Consider the following 22587-nt stretch of genomic DNA (forward strand, 5'->3'; position numbering starts at 1 on the left):
GTAGAACAGTGTGTTAATGTAGAACAGTGTGGGAATGTAGAATAGTGTGGTACTGTAGAACAGTGTGTTAATGTAGAACAGTGTGGGAATGTAGAACAGTGTGTTAATGTAGAACAGTGTGGTAATGTAGAACAGTGTGTTAATGTAGAACAGTGTGGGAATGTAGAACAGTGTGTTAATGTAGAACAGTGTGGTAATGTAGAACAGTGTGGTAATGTAGAACAGTGCGTTAATGTAGAACAGTGTGGGAATGTAGAACAGTGCGTTAATGTAGAACAGTGCGTTAATGTAGAACAGTGTGGTAATGTAGAACAGTGTGTTAATGTAGAACAGTGTGGTAATGTAGAACAGTGTGGCAATGTAGAACAGTGTGTTAATGTAGAACAGTGTGGTAATGTAGAATTGTGTTAATGTAGAACAGTGTGTTAATGTAGAACAGTGTAACACATCGTCCTGCCCCCCCTCCTGTCAATGATTTTCGTTCTTCTGTTTTAGTGGGTTTTCCTTTTTCCGTCTAGATCCGCCCCCTGTTGTAAGTGCATCACCTGTGTCTCGTTTTCCTCATTTAGATCTTCTATTTAAATCCTAAGTTTGGATACCGTCTTTGCTGGTCGTTGGTTGTGTTTGGTGTGACACATGGTTTCTTAGAAAGTCCAGCCCCTCGTCCGTAGCCGATCGTTGTCTTGGTTGTTTCTTGTGTTTTGTCTGTGATGTTTTGTCCTTTAGTTGTGAGTAGTTCAGTTTGAGTCATTAGGTGTGTGTTGAGACATACAGCGGGTTAGTTCGTTTGGTTGATTCTCTGCGTGGTAGTTGTATGTTGCGAGACTGCATTTATTGTATTGATTGTCTTTTTGCGTTTTGGTTTTATTCGTCGTGAATGTGTCAGGTTGAGTGTACCGCTCCGGTTGGTTCCCTGTGTTTGGTTATTGGATTCTTAACCCATTAGTATGTTGTTTTCCTTATATCCTTTCTTTAAGTTATAGCGTGTATTGTTCGTTAATCTTTAGTCTGCTTTGTTCAGAATGGGTTTCTTTATTATGGTACGTTTGTGATTCTGGTAACCGCTGTGCAAACAAGATGCCCCGTCGATCTCGTCGTCGTACTTCCAGATTGTCTGTCAGTCGTGAGTCTCCAAGTTTGTCTGTTGGATGCATATCTCTGGATTCTAACCCCATTGATGTTGAGTGTATGAATAAAACCCCTGACTCTTTGCATGTGTGTCCGTCTCCGGTTACCATCGAATCTAGATCGTTACAAACAGTGTGGAAATGTAGAACAGTGTGGCAATGTAGAACAGTGTGGCAATGTAGAACAGTGTGGTAATGTAGAACAGTGTGGTAATGTAGAACAGTGTGGGAATGTAGAACAGTGTGTTAATGTAGAACAGTGTGGGAATGTAGAACAGTGTTGGAATGTAGAACAGTGTTGGAATGTAGAACAGTGTTGGAATGTAGAACAGTGTGTTAATGTAGAACAGTGTGGGAATGTAGAACAGTGTGGTAATGTAGAACAGTGTGGTAATGTAGAACAGTGTGGGAATGTAGAACAGTGTGGGAATGTAGAACAGTGTGTTAATGTAGAACAGTGTGTTAATGTAGAACAGTGTGGGAATGTAGAACAGTGTATTAATGTAGAACAGTGTGGGAATGTAGAACAGTGTGGGAATGTAGAACAGTGTGGGAATGTAGAACAGTGTATTAATGTAGAACAGTGTGTTAATGTAGAACAGTGTGGTAATGTAGAACAGTGTGGGAATGTAGAACAGTGTGGTAATGTAGAACAGTGTGGTAATGTAGAACAGTGTGATAATGTAGAACAGTGTGGGAATGTAGAACAGTGTGGGAATGTAGAACGGTGTGGGAATGTAGAACGGTGTGTTAATGTAGAACAGTGTGTTAATGTAGAACAGTGTGGTAATGTAGAACAGTGTGGGAATGTAGAACAGTGTGGGAATGTAGAACAGTGTGGTAATAGCAGGAAGTTCATGAGCCAGTGGGCGGGGCCATTCCACACTGCTTTATGAAACAGCTGTGTAATGTTATAGTGCATGCTGACTCAGGTTTTTGTCATATTATTATATATGCTCAAAATCATAAATATCCAGTAACCCAGGAAATAAAACTATTTGACACCACTGGAGGTCCAGAAGACCCCATGCCTTGGTGATTAAAGAAAAGTGTTCTGCTGTTTGTTTCCACAGAGAAGTCAGACGCTGTAAACCATTTGTCCTGGACAGGAAACCATGATAGGAACTACTAGTGTGTGTATGAACTTAGTTGACCTGGCTCACTGGTTCAGACAGGTATGTATGCTCAGCAGACTCCGTGGAGAAAAACACTTTCATAAGAACTACAATTTCTTTGGCCACTCTGACATAATACGTTCACAAGACACTCATACGATTCTGTGACATGTTGTTTGAGTAATGATATTGCATTGTATGGAAGGGTAATCCAATCATTTTTCTGTGTATATGAAGAATACATTATATACCACATTTTACCTGGAACAAAATGTGAAATCCAGCCTGAAAACAATGAGATGATTATTCAGCGTTGTGTGATACACCTGCCACATGATAAGGACATAAAACGAAACTTTATGTCCAGTTATCACCAGGGCGTAACAGGCCGGTGAGGGCGTGAGATGGGAGGCGGCTGCTACTGCTGCGAACCAATCAATGTGAAGAACCAGATGTGACAGGGGCACGGGCACCGCCCACCCCTACACCGCTATACATCACGACATCTCATATTTCAGGGTGCAACTGAGCGCTAGTCTCTGCTCAACAAATCCAGATTCTCGGCACATTCTCAACTTCAAACGTAACTAAGTGAGTGCTTGTCAAGAGACGGCATTCGGCATGCTACCATATAGAACAAGTGCGCAAAAGGTCTGCTTTTGCGGTTCTCAGAACATCAGCGAGGAGACTGAAGCGTCAGGCGGGACCTGTCAGCCAACTCCAGGACAACTCTGAATGGAAATGTAAGCCTAGTTCCCTGCTATCACTCCCCTGTGCCAATATGGTGTTTCAGCCTGGATACTGTGACATTACAGAACAATGGATTGTCTGGTGTACTTTTGTCTTGTTTTATTCTCTTTCAAATAATCATTCCTCAAAAATACCTTATTTCAGCTTGACCATTTTATTGGTGTTTTATTGGTGTGTTAAAGTGTTTATTTATATAAATTATTTCTTTATACATTTTACATTTATAAACTTTACATTATTGTCCTTTCCCAATTGCTATTTACCCATATATGTGTATCTTTTGTCACAGAACTTTTAACAGAAGAAAAGTACTCCCTTAAATTTCTTTCGGGTGGTGACTTCATATCAAGTGTGTATCATTCTGAGAGTATTTTGTCCTGTTGGATTGGCGACCCATTTATTAGAATAATTATTATTATCAATAGGAATATCTTTAAACACATTTTAAAGTAATTTATCATTTTAAGTTCATGACATAGTTATTTAATTCAGGCTTCAGACATGCCTCAAAAGTATGCAGCGTTAAAGCTTCATTTATGACTTTGGATAATGGTTTAATTCCTTGCATTTATTTGCATGTAATGAATGTTAAGGTTGACAGCCCTTTGTACCCAGCTGTCATCATTAACAAAACATTAGTATCCCTACTGTGAATAGGACTCTTTAAAACAAGAGTCTGACTAAGTAAAGGGGGGCAATCACAACATAATGTTACCAATTATATATATATATATATATGATTATATGAAATAACACAGCGAATGAAATAACACATATGAGGTTATGATGTGATAAACGTATTGATTTAGATTATTTGAAGTAACTATCCAGTATTCTGATGACACTTTGCATGCTCGTGGTGTTCCCTTAAGTTCTCTTTGACATTCTCACATAAGAAGTGCACTTGTAGGTCCAGGAACTGAAGTTCTTAAAGAAAACTATTTGCTGAGGGTGCATCAAATATTGTGTGTGCATGTGTGTTTTGAAAAATCATATATAGGCTAAGACCTTTCCCAAATTATAATTGTCTTAGAAGCAAAGCATAATCCATTAGATCATTAGATCAAAATGCCTTTATTACTTTTAAAGTATACACTATCAGGTGTGTCCAAACATTTTAATTTGTTACTATATGTAAGCACTAACATGTATTTATTCATTCATTCTTTCGTCCTCCAACATCTTCCAGCTGTGTATATGTTTGTGTCTTCCATCCTTCAGAACTTCTTTAGATCTGTCCTGGAACAAGGGGGGATTAGAGCAGCTCGCACCACTCACCAATCAGCACACAGCAGGTAGTACTTAAGCACTCTTTCAGATGGATTTGTGGAGGGCGAAAGCACTCAATCAAATTGCAACTTTCTGCAAGGCTGACCTGCATAATAAACAATTGGTGATTGCGAGCGAATAGGGACAGTCTTCCTGCAGGAAGCATGCATCACCGTGCCCTTTAACTTTCGAACTCGCTTATGGGGAAATGTCGAATGTGAGAAAGAGGCTACACAATGACTGCTAGGAACGCTCTATATAAGGAGTGACAGGTGCACATCAACATTTTTGTGGGGTACCTGGTGTTATTTCCTGCGAATTCATGCAAAAAATAAAATAAAATAAAAAAAGCATGTAAAAAGTCAAAATGTGAGCAGATCTCAAGCAAGCTCAAACTTCTGCAGTTGGTAATGTGTCATGATGGAAGACACAAGGCTGAGACGCTGGCCTGTAGCTTTGAAGCACTACTCCGTATTCCGCTAAGCTGTTCGTGTCCATTAATTAGAACTGCCATTTCTGACAGAGAGTCTGACAGAATGCAGTTCACAGCACACTCTGGGCTTGTCACTTCTATTTCTGAAGGTGTGAACACTAGACAAGCAACATTCTGTTAGTGCTTCTCTCTCCCTTTTTTCTGTGTCTCTCTTTCTGTCCTCCCTGGACATTTAAATATTCCACTGTTTCCATTTTTATGTCAATTTTTCCACTATTTACAGTTTCCAAAAGGTGGTGTCTCCTTTATCAGAACTCAAATGATAACCTTTAGCCCATTTTCTTTCTGGAAATTCATGAAAAGCAACAGCTTTTTGAAGGTTTGTGGAAACTAAGTCAGCTCAGCGAGCTACGTTCGGAAAATCCTTTTTTGACCTTGCTGAAAATATGAAAATACAGCGCTTAAAAGATAAACCTCTTCCCCGCGCCATGACTGCAAAGCTGCCTGCTGAATCAAACGAGTCTGATGCCATGTCCTTTCCTGCATGCAGTCATGGCAACAGCACGATCCCCTCAAGCCGGTGGTGTTTGCATGAAGAGGGAGGGTAGCCGGTGCTAGATCAATATGGCCGTACATGCCCACACATATGATACTAACAAGATAAGAGATGCTCACTTTTGATCAGACGTGTAACTGCTAGGGCCAAAGGTCAAATCCAGTTTGTCAGGGAGCATGCTTGTCCGCAACTCCTCTACCCCTCCCGACCAATCAGCTGCATGTACACAGGGGAGGGGCGTTCTGAGGATGTGGTCCAGGGTGTCTTCTTAGTTGTACTGAGCACTTATAAAGCACACAGGCCTCCATCCACACCCCCACCATGCTCATCCTGCCCTCCCAGCCACACCCCCACCACAATCACCCCGCCCCCCCATCCACACCCCCACCACACTCACCCTGCCCTCCCAGCTACACCCCCACCACACTCACCCTGCCCTCCCAGCTACACCCCCACCACACTCACCCTGCCCTCCCAGCCACACCCCCACCACACTCACCCCACCCCCCATCCACACTCACCCCGCCCCATCCACACCCCCACCACACTCACCCCACCCCCCATCCACACTCACCCCGCCCCATCCACACCCCCACCACACTCACCCCACCCCCCATCCACACTCACCCCGCCCCCCCAGCCACACCCCCACCACACTCACCCCACCCCCCCAGCCACACCCCCACCACACTCACCCCGCCCCAGCCACACCCCCACCACACTCACCCCGCCCCCAGCTATAGAGACATTCAGCTGAGGACAAAGATTCGCTCTAGATCATTAGACAAAAACAAGAATGTAGAATTCAGCACAGATTGCGTCTATATGAAATATATTCCACCTGCTAAACTGGCACTTTTTATCCTTTTATTTATTTTATGTAGCAATAAACTATATGTATTTGTTTTTATATTCATTTCCATTCATGGGGTAAAACAACATTGTGTGTCAATACACTGTTTCCTAGGAACAAAACATTAATAATAAAAGGTCACTTTACAGAAACAGTCTGACACAGACACATATGTGATTTAAAATGCCAAAATGGATAAAATGTCAGAAATATTGAGGGAGTGCGTTTTCCAAAGTAGAGGCTATAACCCTAAATAATTTTCTACTGGATCCCAGAATGTGACATGTATTCAGGGGAGTTTATTGAGGCTTGATGCTGTCTGGACCTCTGAGTGGGTTAGAACTGGAGTTCTGCACTGTGGACATGGTGTTACTGAGGAGGTGGGCCAATGAGGAAATGATAATAATCCAAACATTAGGCAATGAATTCATGAACTACTGTCAATAACCATAAGTGGTGGTTTTTAGTTTGTTTTTCACTCTTTGCTACCCCTTCCCACTGAAAATTTTATGCCAATTGTGTAATTTGCTATAAATGGTGGTTTTTAATGCAGTGGTCAATTATAATTAAATAGGAGTCTATTGGAATAGGTGTCAGGAAATTATCTGGAAATATGAAATGCAGTCAAGCATGGGTTTATCGAGAACAAACACAAGCTGTGATAAAAAGAACTCTTAAAAATGCAAAATTAAAAACCAGATGCAAACATAACAAATACAACATGCACCCTTACACAACCAGGAGAGCACAACCTCTGTTGACTTACAGGAGAATTCTCTTGCACAGATGTGACAATAATGAGTGTCCAATTTTGGCTTGTTGAAAAGTGGCAATACCATGTAGAGGTGTTAGAAGAAGCTCAGTCTGGAGCTCGCTCTAAACAAGGTCTCACAGCTAAGTGAGAGATTGAAAATGACACAAAGTTGAGGAAAGTTAGGGAGGATTATAAAAGACTTTATCCACATCAATGCTCAAATTAGAGACACCACAAATGAGACTGTTAATATGAGTTAATTTACTTGCATGTTATGAACGTATACTCTTATACTTTGTATAAGAAAAAGCAAAAGATGAAGCAAAAGAGAAGTTGATGTTGATATCACAACATAAGCAGGTAACCATGCTAACTCATAAGCAAACGGAAGCCTTATAAACTTATCGTTTCTCAAAGGTTTGATAACAAAACCCTTTTCTGTTTGTAGAATCACACCATGAGACTCCTACATGGCACATTTGTATAGGCATGAGTGCTTATCTATCCAAAGGTCGAGAGAGAGAGAGAACTATCCGCCGACATTACCATTCCTCTAAGTGCTACAAAAGACGAGCGAGCCTCCAAATGTAGATGTTTGTGGAGAACTAGGAATGATTGAAGACAACCCACGCAAAACCTCAATCTCGCCAAGCACTTTCCTGCATGGCTGTACCGAAATGTCTCGGCCCACTCCATCCACGCCTTATAAACCACCAAAATGACCCCCAGATACCCCTACAATGAAAGTGCTGGGCAGAGGTGCAGGAGGGCAAGCCCTGGGTCTCCGCGGAGGCATCTGTGGGCACAGTGAATCTCTCATGCAGGATAAAGCCATCGCCAGGGGAGCACAGCATCCAGCAAGATAATCTCAAATAAATCGTTCAACTCTCTTTCTCTCCGGGCTGAATTTAAATCATCTTTCAATGGCTTCCACTCTGGGCAGTGAGCCAGAGCGGTCTGGCTCTGCCATGAAACCCCTGGACCAGTTTGAAAAGTCAACACTGAGATGGGATAAAGGATGCGCTGGTTTATTACTGAAAAATCACCTGATGCCGCTCTAGGTTAAAGCATTAAGCTCAATGGAGCTTACACTGAACATATTCTCTGATTGATTCCCACTGTTTCATTTAGAAAAAAGCTGACCCTTTGCTAAAGCCTTACTGAAGCTCTAGGGCTACGTCAAGAAACGCTTTTTCTCTCTGTAGTTCACAACAACAAATTGTTAAGGTCTGTTTGGAGCATGTTGTTTTAGCTTGTATTAGTTTACATTTGTCTCTTTCACACTGTTTTGTGAAGCCTACATTGCTATTGCTATTACTATTGCCTAGACCTGGGCTACTATTACAGCTAACCAGAGGAGCTCATAGACACTTGAAACAACAACTGTGTTTTTATTTTTTGTCCTGGGGAGCATTGTGGGCAAGAAGGAATACATTTCTCCATTTGTTTTCTTTAGGGCCTTGCTGTGGTCTTACAACTGAATTGTCAAACATGAGAAAAGTGTATGTTTCTTTGCGTATGCAATCAGACTATTATGCTAACCGCCACACTGCTCTTTAAGCAAAACTCTGCACTGTGGCTGTGAATCGAAAACCCTGCTGTATAATTGTGACTGAACATCTTCAGGCTGACATCACACCGTAGCATAAAACTAAGACTAAACAAAGACATAGAGGGAATAATATCCACCACTTCCACTCTTTATACGGTAGTGCTTCAAACTCCAACCTTAAGGGATTTTCAGGGGTTTTGATTTCTTCTCAGAGACTGCCTTCAAGGGACTTCAAGGCCTTGCCAACATACCTCCAGGCTCTAGAAGAGGGATGATGCCACAGGTCCCATTCAAAACGGGGGGGGGGAAAGAGACCTCTCCACAGCATGGTGTATTCCATGGATATGGAATTAGACCTTTGGACCTGTCATTGACAGATTTCAGAATTCCCTTTGAACTTTCTGGGAAGACTGCACTTTATTTTTCAAGAGGAAAAGAATCGGCCAGTGCAGCAATCGTCACTCCCCCTTTTGTGACATCTCTTATCATCTCACAACAGAAAGGAGCCGTAATCGTTTCCAGTTCAAAGATTTTTATCATTTTCGGCTTAGAATTAGAAGCATAAATGGAGCGGAAGAATTAGACAAGCTCTTCCATTTGCATTTAATGAGGTGCGGAGGTCCATGGCTGGGGTCGCTGGCAATTTCGGAAATGCATCATTACATCACACGCGAGCTTTCATTCGCCACTTTTAGCTCTCCGTCTTCCTCCGTTATAGGACTGAGAAACACACCTAATTGGAAATGTCCAATAAAACGGCATTGCAGCCGATTCCCCAGAACCTTTCTCTTGATATGTTTGTGTGATCCTTGAAGTTAAAGCATTAGTAACACCTACATGCACTATACACAGCCTGAAATGAGCAAATCTCTTTTTCTTTAACAGGACATAAGAAACCATGATGGAAAACACAGCCATCCTAACATACTTTAAATGTCATGCTATGAAGGCCGGATTTAGGATTTCAAAATTCGGAGAATAGGCCACACATTAATAAGCAAACAAATATATAAATCATACAGACAAATCAAGTAGAAAGAGTCCATATCTGGTAAGACACGAAGAAGTCACCAGTGATTTTATTTATATTTATTAATTCATGGCAAATATGTATACATAAGGAATTACAGACATAATGTAGCACCTGCCAGTGGGTGACCTGTGGGCGGAGTCTGTGGTCTGTGAGGCCCCAGAAGGCAGCGCGTGATTGGTTGATACCACCCTGAGTGTGTGTTGTGTGTGTGCTTCCTTTCGTCCCCCTTACACCCGTTTGATATTGCAAGTTTTCTTTAATAAAAGAAAAGCGAGATCAATGTCTTATTCTCTGCCTCATTCTTCACCGTCGCTACAATATAATGAAGTAAAAACATGCAAACTAAAATAAAAACCACACTATTTACTCCCCATGTCTGGTTTGTGATATTTCCTAGGTCACAGATGGAACATGGCCCCCACCCTGTTTTTATACACCTAAACAAAATCATTATACAGTCCTCTCGAAACAAAATATGCCCGGTTCCTGATTTGAATATCTTTTGCGTAGTTCTGTGGTAAGCACCAGTCTGGCACAGCTGTGACATGAGGACAGGTTCTTCTGTGAGCACCTCATTAATTCCGTCTTGTGTGACAAGTGTGTATTGTTGTGTGTAGTCGACTGAAGGTTACCTGTTATACTGTGCAAAGTCCTCATCGAAGAATGACTGGAAAAATCACCAGCCAATCAATCAGCCTTTATGTCTCTGCAGAAATGCTTGTCTTCAGGTTTATGGGAACGCAACAACAGTGTTCTTGCAAACGAGGTCTCAGCTGATGGAATGTGACTTAGGCACTACTCAGTTTGTCTTCCCCCATGCCATTGATAACATCTGTATTGTCCCATTTCAGATGTGTACTGTCGGTTACTGTTTTTTTTTTTTACAGCAATTTTAAAATGTAATGTAAGCCTGGCATTAGCCAACTTTCCTTCAGACTTTCCCATTGGACTTTTAGTTTTCTGTTTTATTTGCACTCTTGCATTTCAAGAGGCTCATTTATTCCATCTCAAATGTTTTAAGAGATTTACTAGAAATGTCCTAGGCATTGTTCAACAAATTGTGATACAGCTATTCTTAATCTCTGTAAAGTTCCATCAGCTTTCAAATAAGCATTAACTCACAAATTACCATAACAAACTAGACGGGCAAGAGTAGCTTGTAAAACAAAACTAATACGCTAAGATAGAATGTCATTGCAGACCGAGTCTATAAGCCACCGTAATTTCATACTAAGAAGAATTTTTGAAGAATGAAGGTTGGTTGCCAACCCATCTGGTTTGCCATTGTGATAAGCCATACACTATTACACTGTAATCAATGTTAGCTTGACCTGAAGACCCAAAAGAAATTACCCTGGAAACGGCTGCCCACTGTCTTTTCAGGACCGATGTCTTCCTATTATAAACGCCACCATACTGAAATATGACTTTTTATACCTTTGAACTACATCATTCGACATCAAACATTCCTTTGCATATATTAATCAATGGTGGAATTTGCAAATGTGGGCCTGTTTCTGGTCAGGAAACATACATGTTTCACTTTCTGTTCTTCACAGCCTTGGTGGGGCTCAGACGTGCATGAATATACTGGTGACAGTCTTCCATTCTGATCACTTATTGACCTGATGCAGATGGTAGCTCCTTGTGGACATTCAATTCAGGTCACGATAGATTGCTTTCAATTTCCCTCACAGTGGGACGTCCGTACATCCTCTGCGTAAATCCATGAGCTGATCTGCTGTTGATTGGCCCTCCTTGTTGAAGTAATTTAGAAGCTCTCAGCAAGTTGACATGAGAGTATCTGATATGTTTATGCACCGGAGTTTGATGCCCTCGTGACTCGGCAGAATATGAAGGTTTATACTTTTCTTTCACCCCAACAGAGCTGCTCGGCAGAGTCACTAGAACTACTGTTCTGTCTGACTATTATGCAGGGACATGGGTATCTGTCTGCTGTAGCACATGGCACAGATCCGGCCCGTCTCAGGACGTTCTGAGCAGCAAGAGTGACAGCCCAGCCGCTCCAACCTGAAACCAGACAGGGGAGGAACCCGGAGCCTGGAAACTGGGTCGTAAAATGGGAGACCTGTCACACTGAACCACTCACACTGCCCAAGAAGAGCCTCTGCTTTCATTAAATTACACTTTCAAGATTTACTATCAAATCAGCTTGAAGCAGTTTAACCCACTACACACTCAGAACACTCATGTCCTATATGATAGATGTGTAATTTATTCCATGTGACGGAGGTATAATTTACTATTTCTGAGTCCTTGTCTTGAGGACTAAGAGAGGCCTAATAATATAAATTCACTTTATCAAGTACTCCAGGCTAACGGAGCAGGACCCAGATTGGCAGCCTGTTCTGGTTTCAGAGGGTAAACCTGGTGTCATGCGAAAGTCTTTACACTTTCATATCATAGCAACATGATTGCATCACAACAGGGAGCTAAACCCAGATCATCACTTCAGCACTGAGGTGCTTGACACCCCAGACTGACTTTTAATATTCTTAACAGAGTGAGATGCTAAGAGGCTTAGAGCTCCGAACAATATTTTGCACAACTCTTCTTAGCTTAAGATGCATGATCTGATATATCACGGGCAAACATGATTTTATGCCCATGCGTGTCAAGCTTACATCTATCCAAGCACTTAGCAGTACTGACACGAGATCATCGTGTCAACTTAATGTTTGCAGTTAGGGGATTGGTATATCGTTTAACTCATGGAACGGGGAAGGAGAGGAGATCAGAAAAGAAAGAGTTAATTGAATCATTTAGATTGTGTTGCCTTCCATTGCAAGTGGAAGTCTCAGGAAGTTTATTTTCTGCATGGATAGGATCATTTTTCCTCCTCAGTAAGCCATACGATCCCAAAGCTTTTAAACCTCGTGACCTACTTCACACAGATTGGGCCACTCTGCATAGCAAAATATAAAGAACACAGTGCTGCGACTTAAAGCCGATCATTTTATATGATGCATTACGTCCGCAAATGTATGGAAGCTCAGATAAGAGTGAAGGGAAAACAGGGGGAGAAGACGTTATTCCTCCAAGAAAACTGCAGTTTTTAAAGGATGAATCAATGAGAGCAGTCTCCTGCCCCCCGGTATCGACCCGCACGGACACAGACTCTGTATCAGCCGGAGGAAATAAATAAAGGGATTAAAGCATGCATAAACTGATTAAAGGGAAGTAACTGTTTGCCTCAACTGGCCTTAGAACACATCAACGCACCAAAGAACTGTGCAGAGGAGCTGATGTTTTTCACCATAACTCTGGAAACAGTAGATGAGGTTTTGTGCCTGTTGGGAACTGCTAAAAGGTGACAGAAAGGTATTTGTTGAATTTGTTGAAAAAGAAAAACAAAAAGGTTTTCATTTTTAGAAGATTCCAGGTAATTGGAGTTTTCTTTAGTTAAACATATAGTGCTTGACAGTTGATTGAGGATCTCTGTCTGATATGTCCTGTTTCTACTCTACGCGTTCTTCAGTAAAGTTTTGAATATCTCAGCGCAGCTTATATGTTCTCCTCATGTCTGCGTAGGTTTCCTCCGGGGTCTCCGGTTTACATCCACGGTCCAAAAACATGGAAGTTAGGTTAATTGTCTATCCTCTAAACTGTCCTGGTGCGTGTGGATGAGTGTGTGTGTCTGCATTCCCGGCGGTGCCTACCCTAACAAAGTTGTCCTTGTATTGGTGTGTGAATGATTGCATGTCTGCATGCCCTGGGTGATCGTGGTGCATGCCTTGGGTGATGATGGTGCTCGGTCACGAGTGTTACCCTCTCCCCCCTCCCTGCACCCTACTCAGTCCCCCAGGGGACGGAGACTGCTGGTGGTAAGTACCCTGGGCGTAGCGGGCTGACACTTCTCACCAGCATGTGACTGGATGTAAAAGTTGTGTATGTTAATTGTGAAGCGACCTTGGGTTCCTTCAAAGGTGCTATATAAGTCTAACTTAATTCGTTCATTCACAACTGGTTATGCAATCAGTTATATATACAATGCCCGTTAGTATTAAAATAATTTTTCTGCGGTAAGGCATTTTAACACTAATGGACACTGTAGTAATTACATATCTGTTTGCATAGTGAGTTGCTATGGCAACAATGAAATTAGTAAATCAAAAGAAAATGAATTGATATACACTCTTGGAACTTAGAATAAACGAAAGTTATGGTTTGAAAAATCTACTTTTCATATATAAACTGGTTCCTCGTTCAGAAGCACTTTGATGGCACAGCTGATGGAGAACCTTTGTTTTGTTTGTGTTTTCCTGGAAACTTTGTGTAGTTTACTAAAATATACTACCATTTTTAATCTCTCTCTCTCTCTCTCTCGATAGATAGATAGATAGATAGATAGATAGATAGATAGATAGATAGATAGATAGATAGATAGATAGATAGATAGATAGAAATAATTTACAAAATTATATGTATATGAATGATATATTATATAATTCATATGAATGATCTGTTGAGATGTTCAATGTGCATTTGTCTCTGCATTCCAATTATTGGACTCAGGACCTTGTCAAACAGGAGACGGGAGACTGATCAATTTGCGCCTCTCTGTGGTAACTGGTTACAGTCGGGTAGTCAGGCTAATGGCTCAACAGCATTCGCACACGGCCAACCGCTACGGCGAAAATCCGACTGGATATCAGGCAATCTGTTCCTGTAGTCTGTCAACGTGCTCTACACGTATGCACCCGGAACATGCGATCGACAAGCATTTCCAGGTCTCTGACTGAGCATCAATCTGCTAAGACAGTCCCTCTCTCTGCCGAAGATACAGCTCATGCGGTTGGCCTATTATTGGATGCATCGGTGCTTCAAAACCGGAGAGGAAGACATTTCACAACAATATATGTTTGTGTTATGACTCATTTACCTTTCAGTGCAAGAATAAGAGTTCGGGACTATTTTTTCACATAAGACTGCGTGATTTTCTGCCAAACGGCCATACGCCATTGGCGATGGTGAGTGCGGGTCACCGCACAATGTTGGCATGGTGCACGATTACCAGCCTCTTCTCCCTCTTCCTTTCTCTCTCTGGGGAGTGGAGCAGCACCATCGTGAAGAGTGCCCACTCTCCGGCACCGGCGAACGGGCACAGCCCCCGGCAGACGCTGGCTGTAGAGTCTCCTGATGGGACCGGGCATGCAGTGTTAAATGTTACAGAGACAAACTGCAGCAGGTTGAGTGGGTTACGATCAAAGTGTCTGCACGGGCGCGAGGGATTGGAGCAAGGGCCATTTCAATTTGCTCCGGGCCACACCGGTCCAACAGCGCTGTATGGGCTTGCGGGCAAAAGGCTCACCCCCGCTCTGACAGATCTCCATCAGAGGCCTGATTGGAGTCAGGCACAAATATCAAAAGGAAAAGAAAAATATCATAGAATTCCAAGAACACACATACACACAAAATAGAAAAAAATAACATCGCTAGGCTCCATAATTTGTCTCCATAATTGCTGTGAATACAGGAAGCTATTTGAGTGAGCTCAGAAAAGCTGAGGGGAAAAGCAGGAATATCAGGTGCCTCAAAGAATCAAGTTGAAGTTGGACTCTCCGTGACCATCGCTTGAAGTAAAGAGAAAGAGCAAAAACAGAAGCGGTAGATTCGAGCGTCTTCGGGGTGCCGACGGGTCCACAGCGCGATTGCCTGGTGACCAGTGCAGCTCAGTGAAGAGGCACTCAGCCACCGCACATTGGATGTTTACAGCTCACTAGCTGTGCGGGCCGGGGCGGCCATGATCGATAGGCCCCTCTTTACCTGCTTCACCTCACCGCGGTCTGGACAGCCGGTATGGGAGCCGGGTTTCGTGCTCGGCTGGACAAAGGTAAACAGTCAGAATGTGAGAGGCGAATGTGGGGACCGATGGACAGGGACTGTGTCCCCGACTCAGACAGAGCGGCTGATTGTCCACTTTTGTCCTCTTTTGTTCTTTCCCTCGTTCCTTCCGCATATCCATCTGGAGCAGCGGATTGTAGTGGCTTGTCGTTCCGTGTCACAGATTTCCCCCTTTCTTTCCCCTCCAATCTCTTTCGTTCTCCCTCTCTCTCTATCTCTCTCTCTCTCTCACACACACACACACACACACTCATTCACGTACACGCACACACTCAGCCTTCAGCCATGGCAAATTGCTGTGCCAAAAAAAGTCATCTGTGATTTGTGCCGCGTTGTTCAGGATTACAGGAAATGCAGTTAGTCTGATGTCCATCCTTTTCATGTTTCAAAGGTTTGTTTTCTTTTCTTTCTTTTAACTAGACATGTTGAAAAACTTTGAATCTAAGTTCTAAGAGCTTAAAGGTGTCTGATTGCCGCAGCCACTAGCCACTCGTTGAAGAAATGAAAGGAAAGGTGGTATCTGTTTGCTCCGCTACTAAAGGGACGGGCACCTCTCTCTTGGCACCTGTTGTATGGTACCTGTACCTGTACTGAACCTATTAGGTTGTGGCTTTTTGCTGTTTTGTTCACATTCAAACACCAGTCTGAGCAAACATTTTAACGCTTGGAGCCATTTAGCAAATTGGGTCAGTGTTAAGTTTTCTCATCCATACAAGAGACCTGAGTGGCTAAGGGAGGCTCTAACACGAACAAGAGCTGTTGTGCTGAGTGCGTCAAAGTTACACGTGACTCACATTTAGCGCTAACAACCACCAAACTGCAATCCTGAGCATTATCGTTGGCGAAAACTGGTAACAACTTTTAATTACAAAGCATTCAAACACGGTTTGTCTAAATGGGCTTCATGACAAGCGAGGAGACAACAGTTTCATTCAGAAGTGAAGGGCCGGTGTCTGTGGTGTCTCAGCTCTGCCTTTAGTGAAATAAGTGGTCAGCTCACTGGGTTAGAGAGAAACAGCATGAGCCATAAGTGGAACATTGGGAGGGTTGTTGTCACTCTATTGAAAGCGCTGAAAGGTAGCTCTCCTCAGCTAGTGGACAACAAATCGTTCACAGGCGTTGTGAAGGACCTGGAGGTGGTGGCGGTAAATAGATGTATTAGCCACCATGTAGTGTATGAGTGGCACAAGCCTTCACTCTTCGCCGGCCATCTTTTGTTGTCCGTTTGAAAACGGTTAGCATGCTATGCACCTGCCAGCTTTCTGTCGGAACAATTGAGATTTGTCTTCGATGGGGAAGGGGACATGTTGACACTGACGCTTGTATGTTAGACTGCATCGAATCAGAGGTCAGACCCGCCCAGCAACTCAAAGCGCCTGCGTGCATGTGTAAACAACGCAAAATCAGGACCGGATCGTATTTACACAAATTTAAATCAGCATTTACATGAGATCTGTTTGGTATGTATGTATGTAACAGTTATCACTTTCAGTGATGACTATGGTCAATCTCTTCTTTGCTTGTCCAAACTTTCTATTGAATATCATCCAAATAATAAACCAGAAAGGCACACGCTACAGCTGCTATATGATTAGCATTTTCTGATTTTATTATTTATGAAGTTGAACATATCCCAACTTCTCTGAAGCAGTAGCCAAAGGTCTAAATAATGCGCTAGCAGTGAACAACTACAGACAAACTGAAAACAGCACCACGCTGTCCAGGAAGAACTTACATCTCCTCTTTGTACTTGTCTGTGCACCATGACAACAAGCCCAGGCATCAGCGAGGAGGAGGCGGGCTTTGCCCCGGTGCTGCTGGCGGGAGCCAGGGCGGATGTGGGCAGCCATTATAATAAAGACAGTGATGGGGAATCTTCCTGCAGAGTGCAGGGTTAACGCGGCCGTGGGCTGAGTGGGCACGATCTGTCAGGGCACAATTAGGAGCAGGCTGAAGGATCAGCATTGTTACACAGGGCCTTTTGATCCCATATTTCATGATCATTACAGGTTATAGTCACCACCCCCCACCCTCCCAACACACACACACACACACACACACACACCTTTTATTTTTCGGATGCTGCAGCCGTGCTGGCTGCTTCTCTTGACGGCTGGAGATAAATGAAGAAAAACGAACTCCAGACGGATCGTCAGGACAAAATGTGCGATTTGCTGACTCGTTTTTTTTTGTCACAGGGGTCTTGTTTCTGTCTCACTGTATTCCTCCTTCCTTTTCCATCCTTTTACACTAAACATTTAGCCATTCATCACAGGACATGTTCTAGTCACATTAATTCCCATCACCCTAATAGAGTTTTCTATGATTAATCTTACGGCAATTTCACTGTGCATCCAGCACTGCGGCAGCCGCTTATTCAATTTGAAGAAAGATGGGTAAACGAAAAAAAAGAAAACCCAAACAAACTCAGAGGTAATGAATGTAATTCTCTTTTGGTTCGCAGCATGTGAGGATGGCATTAGTCTTGATAGGCACTGGAGCCCCACACGTATCTACTCCGGCTTTTGTGGGCATGGTTAAAGAAGGTTTGAATGCTCAGGTGTGCCGCTATAGTGGGTGTTTGATAGCATGCAGTAAGTGGAACAGCTGGAGAGATGTTAGCTGAATAAAAGCACGAGGCTGTTGTGCTTAGCGAGGCTGTTGTGCTTAGCCTCCTATTTTCTGTCGCGATGGAAACCATCGAATAGAATGCGCTTAAATGAATGCACACTGCCTACTTAGTATGTCCTAAGATAATACAAGCAAACAAAAACATCGTGATCTTGGATTTCCCAGTGAAGCAAAAACGGGGAGCTCCAATCGTCCGTCCTATAATCTGAGACTGGCCCGTGCAGAAACGATTGGACAGCTAAAAAGTACATTTTCAATGTTAGCCAATCAATGGTTCGCTGCTAGGCAACTTATGCCTTTGAATGTCCAGTGTCAGCATCCTACAGCAAACTGGAACTGATCCTTAACTCTGACAGCAAGCAGTAATATGACAGCACTGGCCTTCATTTCAGGCCCACCCCCTTCAGGTTCCTCTTAGGGACATATAATTCACAGGCGAGAAGGTACTGGACACTTTAAAGTTCAATGTCATTGGCAGGTTTGAACTCCCCTGGCTAGCAGTGTTCTGAATTTTAAATGGCCCAAGATGTCTCATAGCACTGAGCTAATGCGCAAAATAAAAAAGAGAAAATTAAGTTGGATTCCCCTTTATCTGCCCTGAGCCACAAAGGGAATTGAAGCATGCTTGCATGATAAAAAGGGGAATATTTAGCAGGAGAATACGAGATGTAAGAGTGTCTGTGGGTTTTTACTGGAGGTTTTTTTCTCGTCTTACTGCTAGCTTACTGCTAGGTTGCTGCTAGCCAAAACTGTCATCACATAACGAAGACTCGGAACAATGAATGTTTGAATGGGCGCAATAGAAAACTCATCCTTTAAACATTTTGATTGCACCTCAGAGCATCTGTGTTCCAATACAAGTTTGTTTCCTAGCTGCTAGTTTGCTATGTTGTAGCACAAGCCCTGACACCATTTAAACTTGTTTGATGACGTCGCCCCAAGGTTGCATTGTATCTTTGCAATGTGTGATCAGTACAGTAACAGCCGCAGTGGAAATATTGTTTGACTACACCACTTACCTCCGGTGTCTATGTTCACAGAACTATTCAGCCTACACCCCTTCATTTTGTTAGATATATTTGATATTTATATTTAAAAAATATATTGAGAAACATATTTAAAAATAATATTTAAATATGTATGAACGTTCTTTTTTTCCCACCTTACTAGGTATTTGATTCTGTTTGATAGTGTAATGGTTAAGCCATCTGACCTGCATACAGAAGTGTGGGGTTTGATCCCTGGGTCAGGCAAAAATCACTAATGATGCCAATAAGAGTCATGAAGGACATCAGGTGGATTAACAAGGAATACTGAGGAACAAGGGCAATTCAATGGTAAAGGGGACTGGAACAAACCATAGATGGATGAGGATGGACAACATGCATCTAATAAAATGCTCGAAGTTACTTCATCTGCTACACAAACGTTGCGAAGTGATGTCAGGATACCCTGAGCTTGTCGACTGAGCAGCAAGCTACCATCGCATGTTATTTTGCATCAAAATACAAATCTTTCAGCATAAAGATGATGATCTGTCTTCAAAAATGTGTATTTGTGCATAAGAAATGCAATGACCTGCCCATAGGTGAGGATGCTAAACTTTAATATTCAGAGATATAGAAAAGAAGCATTGGCAAAAACTTTTGCCAAGGAACTACCCATATTATACTCACATTCAGTGCCACAAAACCCTGAGTATGGATGCAAATGCAGATTCTTTCTAAGAACAGTATTGATAAGATATGAAGGAATCACCACTTCAGTTTTCAGTTGTTAAGAGTTCCTGAAGCAATGCACCTCAATCCAGAGCAGGAACCTGTCAACATTACAACAGTAAATGTCCAAAAGTGGGTCAGAAACATGAAAACCTGTGCAGCCGTGGGACTTTCTGCTGATGAAGAAAGTTTCAGCTCTGAATGGCTGGGTGTTGATTCAAATAGTGGGGCATTTCTTTTGGGGTTTTTTAAATAGTGCCTTTATTTTTAATTATTGTGAATTTTCTGAACCACAAACAACACACGTTAGACCTCCACATGACATTAACCTGAAAGCAGAAATAGAACATAAAATGGGCTCGTACTAAAGTCTTTTGTGGATGACTGGAGTGCCCCCGAGAAGCTGGACTCAAATGTGCAAGAAAATGCATACAACTCAGACATTGCAGTTGGCAGATTAGTTAATGAACAGCAAAGTTGTCCGCAAGTCCATGCGCCTGTATGAACAACAGACACCCTTGTTAGACTTTCAAAAACAACAACCAAATTATTTTAAACGACATTCATTTCAAATGAATAAAGACAGTAGTCTAAAAATAAATATATGTGAAATAGTTCATTAAAGTTCACTACAATAAGATTGATGCATCACAGTATTCTGCAAGTTCAAGATGATAGTACAATCATCTAGGTATATTATAGTAAAAATGAAAATGCATGTAGATTTGTAAGCTCCTCTCTGACCACATGACCCATATATTGGTCTCTGTCTCAATATACCCATACTCAATGCTGCCATCTTGGATTCAACCTTAGTTTTTCCAAATTGGAATATGTGTGTGACAATGGTAAAGAATTTCACTAGAAAAACAGTGTAGAGCTTCATGTCAACATAACTTTATTTGGTTTCATGTTAAAACTGATTTTTATTCTGTATAAATACACATACACAGTCACCACCTAACACCAAGCCCACAGCCAAGAAGCCTCGCCTGAATATTAAACCAACAACCGGCCCCCCTCTATAATCACTGGCCTAAGCAAACCTGCTTCCTCTCTGCGAAATATTGTTTGCCCCAAGTAGACATACCACGCCCAAAAGCAATCTCATTCCTACCTACCTTCTCTTAGCGCTGTCTTTCGTCCCAGGGTTTGTCTCTCCTCACCTTAGAGTTCCTTTGGCACAGCATGACTGGTGGAACACAAGAAACTCTGGGCAGTATCCAACTCACACAAACCTGCTTGCTCATTGAATCCAAACACAAACGCACCTTCTTCTACCAAGAACACACCTGTTCTCTTCTGTTTGCTGATTGTGGAGCTCAATATCACGTCTGTGAGTGGCATCAATTTGAGCTGCGATATTAGCCCTTCTGAGCAAGCATAGTCTAACAGCATTTTCAACATGTGAATCACTGCTGTCGTGTTTGGCTAGTCATCGTTTCAAATCTTTTAATCCTTTTGTAGTCCACGTAGTTAGTGTCCCCACCAAAGAGCAGACAAGGAAAGCAGACGAGTGTTTTTTAGCTACACTCGCAGTTAGCCATGTTTCTCTCTCTTTATCCTCTGTGGATTAAAGGAGAGGTTTTTGTTCTTGACATACTAAGAGAAATCTTCTGGCTGGTGTGATTCCAAATGTTTCATCTCCACAATATTACTTTTGAAGAAAATGTATATACATATATATTTGTTACATTGAATTATTGATCATGTTGTGCACACACGACATGTGGTGGGGCTGGGCCCCACCATCCACTAAAGTAAATACACCCCTGAAAACTAGTACCCACTCTGTCCCGCATGTAAAGATCATCCACATTTCTAGCGAACGAAGCACATGAATCATCACAAAAGATTATAACCAACACCATCTTAACAGCACTCCCCTTACCCACACGGCATTTGCACAAATTCTTGTATTTTCAGAGAAATCAAAAACTGCTATGGATGTAGCAACACCTGATCGTGGATGACCAAGACAGTCAGACAGGACTTGCAGAATGGTGACACAGCAACTTCTGATAAACCCTCAATCTCACCTGTCAGGAGCTGTTGAAGCAAATTTCTTCACAAATGGGGAGGTCAACAAGCAGAATCAATGATAATTGTTGGATTCAAACACTCACTGGACTGATCCATCAAACATGGTGCCTCACCCAAAGTCATGGAATGGTGTGGTGTACTGAATTGTGAAATCTCTCTTCACTGAGTAGAACATTAAGTGTAGACTAGTATTCAAGGTTGTTAGATGAAAATGTTCTTCATTGCTGTCAGAGGATGGCACACCACGTTTTATGGTTTCTACCACTTTAATTAACCTGCCTATCCAGTTGAAAAACTGAAGTTGAATCCAAGATGACAGTGTTCAAGATGGCCGTCATGTTGGCCTACCAGGTTTCTCCCTTTCCCCAAAGCTTGTGTCTGACATTGGACGACCCTCTGCCAAATCATTATCATTTTGTGAGTGTTTCCTTACTTTTCAGGGGAATACAGTGTGTGTTATTTATGTGTGTATGTGATCTGTTTTTAAACAAACAAGCTGATGACTTCAGGCATGTAATCTACATCAGATTTTTTTCCCGCAATTAATGCAATATCAAATTCTTTCCTATTATATTCATAGTGCAGTGTCCTTCACTTCTGAAAGGTCATTGTTCCTGTTGAAATTAGGTGATTATTCTACTTTCACTTTAGTAGAATAATTTAACCTGCTGCTAACTACCAGCTCCCATCGAGGCTGGCTTAGAGAAGACTGGCCTTGAAGGACCGAAAGAGAAAGACCAAAGGAGAAACAACATCCACCTACAACACCTGGTGCTCAATGCACAGACTCACACAGAGAGCAGCATGCCTGGATTCCAAGACCAGACGGACCAACTTAGATTGATTAACTGAAAGCATATACCTCAATGCCACACACCTCGATATATG

At 42.3% G+C, this 22587-nt stretch overlaps 1 long non-coding RNA gene across 1 annotated transcript; it reads right to left on the reverse strand.

Annotated features, from left to right (window-relative positions):
• Window positions 1-20025: 20025 nt before the first annotated feature.
• On the reverse strand, window positions 20026-21086 carry LOC143521125 (uncharacterized). Its single transcript, XR_013132656.1, has 3 exons — window positions 20949-21086; window positions 20778-20848; window positions 20026-20153 (listed from the first exon to the last, which is right to left on the reverse strand). It is a non-coding gene; the product is annotated as an uncharacterized LOC143521125 (long non-coding RNA).
• Window positions 21087-22587: the final 1501 nt, after the last annotated feature.

Source organism: Brachyhypopomus gauderio, chromosome 8 (assembly GCF_052324685.1).
Source record: "Brachyhypopomus gauderio isolate BG-103 chromosome 8, BGAUD_0.2, whole genome shotgun sequence".
NCBI classification, from domain to species: domain Eukaryota; kingdom Metazoa; phylum Chordata; class Actinopteri; order Gymnotiformes; family Hypopomidae; genus Brachyhypopomus; species Brachyhypopomus gauderio.